The sequence below is a fragment of the Centrocercus urophasianus genome, unplaced genomic scaffold (assembly GCF_019232065.1).
Source record: "Centrocercus urophasianus isolate 14NV4802_14NV808 unplaced genomic scaffold, USGS_Curo_1.0 seq_12, whole genome shotgun sequence".
NCBI lineage: Eukaryota > Metazoa > Chordata > Aves > Galliformes > Phasianidae > Centrocercus > Centrocercus urophasianus.
Window position 1 is genome coordinate 23,834,656 of NW_024884364.1, and position 8,755 is coordinate 23,843,410.

Consider the following 8,755-nt stretch of genomic DNA (forward strand, 5'->3'; position numbering starts at 1 on the left):
ACACTGAGTACTCTTCTCCTATGCATGATGACCAAAACTTGTCTCTACCCTTAGAGGTTTCTCTTACTTCTGAGAAAATTTTCTTAACTTAAAAATAGTATTGCCTTTCTAAAACCTCTGACGTACGTAATTCGATTTCCTATGTATCTTTTCTGTAACTACAGATAGCACTCTCAGTTCAGATTAAAATATTTTTCCTCTGCCAGATGTGCATATTCAACCTTAAAATCTGAAAGTTAAACCAAGATTTTGTTTGAACACTTTTTTTTTTTTTTTTTGTCTCAAAACTTGCTTTCTGAGGCATTTCTTGTGATAAGACTTTGACTTGTCTAGGAGATGAAAGGATGGGTGTCGCTGTGTGGCAGCTGGCATCACTTTGTGGACAGTTTTACATTTGAAAGCATTTTTTTGGAGCTGTTTGCCTCTGGAAGAGAGCGCTCAGGGCTGTTTACTGGCAGAAGATCTGGCCTGTGACCTAATAACTCCAGCTTTGTATGGGAGATTGGGAATGACACCATCATATCCTGTGAAAAACAGGATGCAGTTGGGTACCTCCCTGCTCACTCTTATCTGCTGGAAAGGATTGGAAGGGAACAAAGGAGTTTCTGTTGAAATACCAAAGCCCAAAGATGCCACTTCAAAGAGAGCTTACTCGACCATCTTTGGACTTATAAATAAGTTTGTACAGTCATCGTTGTCATCATGATCAACTGAACAACTGCCCCTGATGACCCATCACTACGGAAGATCAACATCTGCACTATGTGCAGTGCTGGACTCATAGTGGTGAATATCTGTCTTGCATTCTACAAAGACTACTTGCTTTTCTTTCCTATCTCTTTTCTATCTCCCACCTTCCCTTCCCCATCTCCTTAAGCAATTAGGATTTGTAATAGACTAGTCAGGCTAACATTTGACCCCGTTGTGTCTTAGTCTTGCCATTGGGTATATATGTATTAAAAGAACCACCTCTCCCTCCTGTAAACTGTAGTGAGACAGAATTATCTTAAACAAAATACTATCAAGATGGTAAGATTCAGGAGGTCAATTTATGGCCTCATTTATTCCTGTGTGACAAGATTACCTTAAATTATCTATTCAGACGTACCTGTTTTCTTGGTAAGATTTCATAGGAGCACTTAATTAGAAACATACAAAAACTTGGTTGAGAAAGCCCAAGATGTGACATGATCTAGAATTCTGCTTGTAAAGTTAGCAAACAGCAGTATGAATATATTTAAAGTGCAGTGAGTTGAATAAGCCCTCAATTGTTTGTAATATGTACTCTCTAGGATGCTATCAGAACGCTGTTCAATTTCTGAATCAAAAGCTAAAGTTCTGAATCAAGTTCAGAATCAAGAATAAATCTGCCTCACTGGAATAAATGTTCCCTTCAGCTTTGGACATATTATATTTCTATCATCTGTGGTTTGTTCCTGAAGTAGGTGAAGCTGAAAGCCTGAGTAAAGCTGTCAGGTCAAAAATAATAATACAGATTTTATAAATTTCTATTGTAACCTGCCCAGGTTGATTGGCAGTTACTAATTTGCTGTTTTGAAAACCTTGAACTATCAAATTCAAATCTGTGCATTTAAATTAATGCTGAAATATAATGCTGAGTTTCAAAGTACATTGGAAAAAATTCAATAAATCAAGTAATTAATTTGTACCCTATTGGATCATTACCTTAAGATAATTTTCAAGCTACAAACGCTATTACTAATTTGCATGTAAACATTGCTATGTGAAATTTGAGAATCACAATAAATAGATGGCTTGAGCATAGTTTAAGAATTGTTGCAATGTGTAAAATGGGTCATCAAGCAATTAATTGAGAATTAAAGAATTAAAAATTACATCATTGTAGTTGTCAGCAGAATTTTATCACAAATTAATTTCTAAAAAATGCCTTATTCATTATTATTCATGTACTATATTTCCTTCCTCAATACAAAGATTTTAATAGTATTTAAAAAAAAAAAAAAAATTTGAAATGCCAGATCAGGAATGTCTTATTTAGAGAACTTAACAGATAGGTGCCCATTTTGGTAGGACATTTCCAGAACTGTGGTTGAGCACTTCATCTTCCTTTCTTTGTCAAAAACAAAATGCTAGCAAGTAGATCATCTTCCTCAGATGCAGACTAGAGATACTTTTCACAAAACAGAATTCTAAGAGGCTTCCTAATGTTTCACAAATATTAACTATTTATGAAATTGTTACAAAACAGATTCTAATAGATTCTCTAATGCTTGAGTTATAATGGGAGATGAATTTATACAGTGGACAAAGAAATTTTATGAAAATGTATATACTTAAATATGCAGTTGTACTTCTCAGTCCCTTGAATCAACTCAAGATATACTCTGCCAATTTCTGAATCACAGGATGAGTTGTCCTCTATAAGCTATTTATATTCTCCCAATGTTCACATAAATCAGGATAGGAATGATCCCTTGCTATAAAAAAAAGTCTTGATTCTCCAGGACAGCAAGATACAATCACTGGCACTTCAGTGCTAAAGTCTTAACTTCCATGGCAAACAATAAACTGTGCAGCTGGTGATTACAGCCATACAACACATCTCCAGTTTCATTTTTGCCCCTTTTGTTCATTTGCAAGGAGGAAAAAACTCATATTCAAGTACAAAAGCAGTTTTGTACTATTGATAATTTAGAACTTTTGTTCTTGAAATTAAAACTATGATTAAAGTTTCCTATGCCCTTATTTTTTTTCCTTGGGTTTACGGACGCTTCATCAATTCAACACTGTTACTAAAAGCTAACACTCCAGAAAAAAAACCAACGTACAATTCAGTTATTTCATACCCAGAATCTGAGCATGTTCTTACACATCTACTGTATATATTACTGTATATAACACAATGAATTTACATATAAAATATTATCAGAAAATATGATAAAAATCAAAGGTGAAAGGAATTTAAGTGTGAATTATGAAGATTAACTAATTGAAACAAAAGAATTACCATATACATCACTCCAAAAATAATGCTCCTATTTATTTCCATAGAAACTACTGGGGATACGGTGAGCACATCAACAATAGATGATTGATAGAGCAAATTCTCAGCCACAAAAAACTAATATTTTTTTTTTTAGTTACCATTAGCAATGAATTTTCACCAGCAATGAGCAAGAGCCTGCTTTCTGTGCTCATAGAATTCTTCCCCAGAGGTGACCCACTACTACTGTTGTCATTGCTGAAATGAACCAGTCACCCCTCACCATGCTCACATCCTCTGTTTGGTCTCCAGAAATGTTCAGCAAGCATAAGTGAGTGCCAGTGGGTTACATTTTTTTCTACATGGAGGAACTCAGTGACACACCTTTGATTCATACGCACTTCATATGAGATGCCATTCTGTCAGACTGCTCCTCTGCTGCCATCTGTCACGCAGCAACAGCATGTAACAGAATATTGGTGGGAAGGTTCTGCCTTTACTGTCATACCACCCACATCTACCCCTGACATTGTGGGTCAACGTCATAAAATAGGAGGTATTGCTTTCAGAGAATGAATATGATTTGGACTACATAATAGGGGAAAATAAAAGTTAAAAGTATTTATTTTCTATGTAAGTCTACAAAGTATATAAGAACTCCTGTGGATAGTCTGTATGCACACATTTTCTAAATGTGTTCATTAAAATCATACATAAAAAGTCTTCTCTTAGATTTAGCATGACAACTACCTTGCCAAGAAAGTGATGGGATTCTCACTATATTCCTGTTGTCACTTCCTTTAACATCCCCTATTTCCAAAATTATTTTGTTTTCCAGAAGGTCAAGTTTATTTTGGCTTTCTGTTGCAGAAATCCATAATGGCTTTAGATTATGCTGCATTTAAAATTTTAAGTCTCTATAGTTAGCAGTGCTTATTGCTGATGCCTATAACTTTTAATCTTCCTTCTGTTGGGTGAAATTAAAAGTGAAAGAACAGTCAATTAAAGATGTTTTCAGCTTTTGGAAATATGCATCTATACTTTTAGGGAGGCGACATTCCTATTGCCTCTAAATAAATTTTTTAGCTGCTCTGTGTTTATACAGATCTGTAGAATAACGACTACATGGTTTTTAGCCAAACATATATGTTCCAATACCGTGGTAAAGAGTATCCAGTTCAACACCACCCTGAATTCCTAAACACAGTTTATTTCTTTTTCAGTACAGATATTTAAATAACATTTTCCACTTCTAACTCTGTTTTACGTAAAATGTATGTGTTCCGATCTTCTGGCTGACTGTTCAGTGGTTTGTGTCATGTTGTGTTTTGTCAGTCAAGGCAAGGTGACTGAAGCAAAGTGATATGACTCATTAACTACTAGAGATTTCAGCAGCAAACATCAAGCCCAAATCTCACTAGCTTCTTAAAACGTAATTGCTTTTTATTCTTGAAAATAGTGTTTTCCAACCTGTTTTTATAAAGGCAGATTGTTTTAAAATTGTCTTGGCATGGGATACGGATAGCTTTGACTTGTTTTTATTTTGAAATGCTTAACACATCTCTAATTGCATGAAAACATTACTTAAGTGTTTGAATCTGCAACTTTATTTTATTTTGGCATAAAGTACAGTAGAAGCTTTAATAGCTTGTGATGGTGGAATAGAAATTAAAATGTAAATGTTCCTGTGTTAATAAGAAAAGCTTCTCATCTTAAACTGATTGTTTTTTTGTTTGTTTGTTTGTTTTTTTTGTTTTTTTTTTTTGGTAACTAGGAACGCCATCAGAAGAAACAGAACAATGTAGCAAGAGGAATGAATCTTAACCATACCACCTAATTTGACTAGCACTATGCTAATTAATAATTCCAGAGGAACATATTGCTTTAAAATTATTCACTGTTCAGAAAGATGTCAGTGTTTTTAGAACCCAGATGTATATTAACATTTTTAATATAGAGTACAAAAATAAGTATTTTGGTTTTGTGATTAATGCTTCTTGAAGACATAGGAAAAAATAATTCATCAGATTTCTTCTCTTATTATCAATGTCACGTTTTTTCCAGATACAGCCAAGATATTTGAAGAGATTTTTTGTTTCACCTACTTTTCAGCACCTTCTGGTGGAAGGACCAGCCTTCAGGTACATTCCTATCTGACCACTCTTAAAGTGATCCAATTCAACTTTCAGTACTTCTAGTGATTATATTTTCCAACTTGACTTACTCTGATGGAACTGGGTTAGTATGGGCCATAATTATATACACATTCTGACACCAGAGAAGTTAGCAAATTCTGATTGTTAGACTAGCTTTTGCCCCTCTCATCTGTATTTCTTTGAGTTGTTATATCAGTATACTTTTCTTTATCAGTTGAGAATACAAGCTGCTGTGGAGAGAATTCAGTTTGTTCCGCAACTGAGAAATACCCAGTAGTTATTTGGAGCTCTTCTGCATTTCTGAAATGTATATAGAATGAATTCATAGCAAGTAAAAACAAAATGAAGAGTATTCTCCAACAATCTGTTATTGTAACCAGAAGCTGTGCAGGTGTGTTTGAACTCTACTTCTTTTTCATTGAAATTGGGATTTATAAGACAAGATGATTAATTAAATGATTCTGAGCATACACTGCAGGCAAGATTTGAAGAAATTGTAAAAAAAAAAATCAAAATGTGAACAACAGTTATTCTTATTTCAGTATATATTTTTGTGTAATAGCAAACAGAAGAAAGTAGAACAGACAAGAGAACGTAATACTGCTTTTCCATCTACTTCAGTTTTGCATGTTGTTAAGGCTAGGGTAACCCTAGACTTCAAATAAGCTTGCAGTGTTCTCATAATAAACAGCTTTGTTCTGGACATAACTTCCATTCTGGTTATAAGTTTATGGAATCCTGTACTTTTTGCATCTAGAAAGGTCCACAGAATTAGTTGGATACCTTCCTCTTCTGATACACTAGCACAAAGTAAGTATATGATGATTTACTTTATTTTGACTAGATGAGTCAAAAGCTATTTCCTAGGAGTTCACTGGGAATCTCAGGCATTTTGCATTCAAGATGAAAATATTCACATATGTTCGTGTGCAGATCTGCATTACTCAAATGGACTACAATTTCTAAAGAGTTTCTAAAGTGCTCAGTGAGAAAAGGTGCAGAAAGACAGTGTGGAAAGACATGCTGGATCTGAGGTGTAATTTCAGAGTGGGGAAAAAAAATGTAGGATTTGTAATGAAACTGATATCGAGTAGTGTAAAGAGCAAGCATTTTGAAGTTACTTGAACCTGATACATGTAAGGGTCTCTATGCTAGAAGCTAGCCTCTAGATAATCCATGATCATGAATAAACAGGCAAGATCTCGTGGATGTCAACACCTCATACTCTGCATATATGCATTTCTAGAAATGGGAAAGTTCCACTGTTCTTCCTTGAGGCTGAGTGCCTGCACACAGCAAAGTGAGACAGCTACAGAAGCTGTCATGTGCACAACATCCCAGGTTAAAATGCCTGTTTCAATATAGTTGATAAAGGCATAGTAACATCATCAGATCATACATTCATACATCCCATTCCAGTTTCTCAAGGTGAAGTTTAAAAAGTCATTCTCTTCTACCTTCCTGAGTACTTTTCAGTTCTTTAAACTCCTTATGAAAAGTTTCTTCTCTTCCTATTTCCTTTCAGATTTGTCTGTGTGGACGTTTTCCATCATTTTTGTGACTCTTCCCTTCTTCACTTGGTCTGCAAGCTTCCTAGAAGTTCTCTCTTTCTCATCCCAGCTGTCTCACAATTTCAGAAGCCTTTTCCACAAAAAGCAAAATCTCCCCTCTGTTCAGAGGTTTCCAAGACTTTGCTGTCTTTGTTTATTTGTTTGTTTGTTTATCCATGGTCACCATAGTTGACAGATGGTAGGCTGCCCCTCCTGTGCCAGTCCTAGGGATGTCTCAGCTGTTCTTGGACAAAGCTGGGATTTGCAGGTGCTCTGTGGCTGAGTGCTCTACTAAATTCTCCCAGTATGGAGCTTTGAGAACGTTATACTCTTAAACTTGTTCATTTACTTTACAGGCAAATAAGTTGAAATTCTTCTGAAGAAATAAATAGCATAATATTAAAACAATCCAAACTATTATTCACTATTTGTAAATGCAAATTGTTTCTTCAAGCTGTTGCTTATAAACTAAAAAGTTTATCAAACCAAAGGCTTTTTGAAAAATGTATTTGACCTAGCAAACACCAAGTAGAGAGTAAATTAATTTAGATTAATACTTTTCCTTGTAACGGAGAATTAAAACTGAATACTTACTCCTACAATCAGAAGGAGCCAAAACCAAGAAGATATAATGAGATACAGTGCTTGAAGAAGTTTGGGGATCTTTCATTATTTACATAATTTACATCATTTTCTGACAATTACATTTTGCATGTAAGCCATCCAGTAAATTTCCCCCTTTAAATAGATTTTTTTTTCTTCTCAAATCTTCTCAAAAGAAATTCTAAGCTTCAGATGTCTTCAAATATCACGTTATGAAAAGACTTTAAGAGTTATTGCATCGTTTATTTATACACACTATATCTGAATTTTCGTGATGTATAGCAAGGCTAGTATCCTAGTGAATACAAAAAATTAAATAGCTCCCTTAAGGAGGACAGAGCTTTCCCTTCACTTAAAGCCAAAATGGAAAATATCTGTGGATCTTGCCCAGAACGAAACGTGAAATTTCTATCTACACTTCAATTGTGCTTCTATAGTCTTCTTCCAAAGATACGTATCTTCAGAGCTGACTTCTAATGCGGGCCAGGAATTGTAGTACCTCTGTTTGTCATAGCCCAAGGGAGGGAGAAAGTTCATTCCAAAATTTTAGATTCCTACTAGCATGTTTGTTGGCACGTGTCAGGGTCAGTAAACACAGTCTGTGCTCATGGATTTAAAATTGAAAGTGAATTTCAGCACTAAGTTTAATTTAGCCAATTTACACTTGGACTTTTGTACCTCTCAATATCATCATAATTTATACTCCAAAATATTTCTGTAGGAAATAGTTGAAGCATTTCTTGCTTTTTACTGCCTATAGTGCTTTTATCTTAAGAACCCACCAGTTACGAAAATTTTGTTTTCTTGAAAAAGGTTTTCTGGCAGTTCTGTGGTTGAAAAAGGAACAAGGGTTAGAGAGTGTAAAGGAATGGGAAAATAGGAAAAGACCTTTATTTCTAATGTTTTCAAAAATGTTAGAATGGTTTAATTGTTCAAGGAACATTGAGAGAAAACTTCTGATAATAAGTGCCACTTGGCTTCTGTCTCCTCTAACAACATATCCACTATTGATCTCAAATATAATGATGACATTAAACTGTTAAACTGCAGATACACTTATGTATTCAAAAATCTTTTTACAATTGTTTCAGGCCTCAAATAACATTGTCAGGAATTTCTTTAGCAGACTGTTCTTGTCCCTGCTCTCTGTGTGCGAGATTATGTGCTACAAGAGTAAGAATGTATACAGGAGATTTAAGATTGCTTCATTTAATTACATTTTCCAATTTCAACTTCTGTATCATTTTAATTTTTTATTTTAATATAGTCATGGGTGAAAAAAAACCCAGAAAACACTCATCTTTGTGGGAAGAAGATTGCTTTCTGTTTTTCATACAATAGAGAAAATTTTTTGTGTTTATACTGAAATGATTGTAACAAAAACAAAATCCTGAAGGTGGAAGAATAGTAACAACTACAATAGAAACACTAGAAAAAATAAAATAAAATAAAATAAAATAAAATAAAATAAAATAAAATAA

General features: G+C 34.3%; 1 long non-coding RNA gene across 6 annotated transcripts in view; it reads left to right on the forward strand.

The window, feature by feature from the left end:
* Positions 1 to 583: 583 nt before the first annotated feature.
* Positions 584 to 8,755, forward strand: part of LOC122155962 — a 31,347-nt gene continuing 23,175 nt past the window's right edge. For 4 of the 6 annotated variants that reach the window (XR_006167341.1, XR_006167346.1, XR_006167342.1 and 1 more), the window contains exons 1-3: positions 584 to 786; positions 5,030 to 5,106; positions 5,879 to 5,931. This is a non-coding gene — a long non-coding RNA (uncharacterized LOC122155962). The remainder of the gene's footprint in view (positions 787 to 5,029; positions 5,107 to 5,878; positions 5,932 to 8,755) is intronic. The other 2 variants (XR_006167343.1, XR_006167344.1) reach the window with 1 other exon arrangement.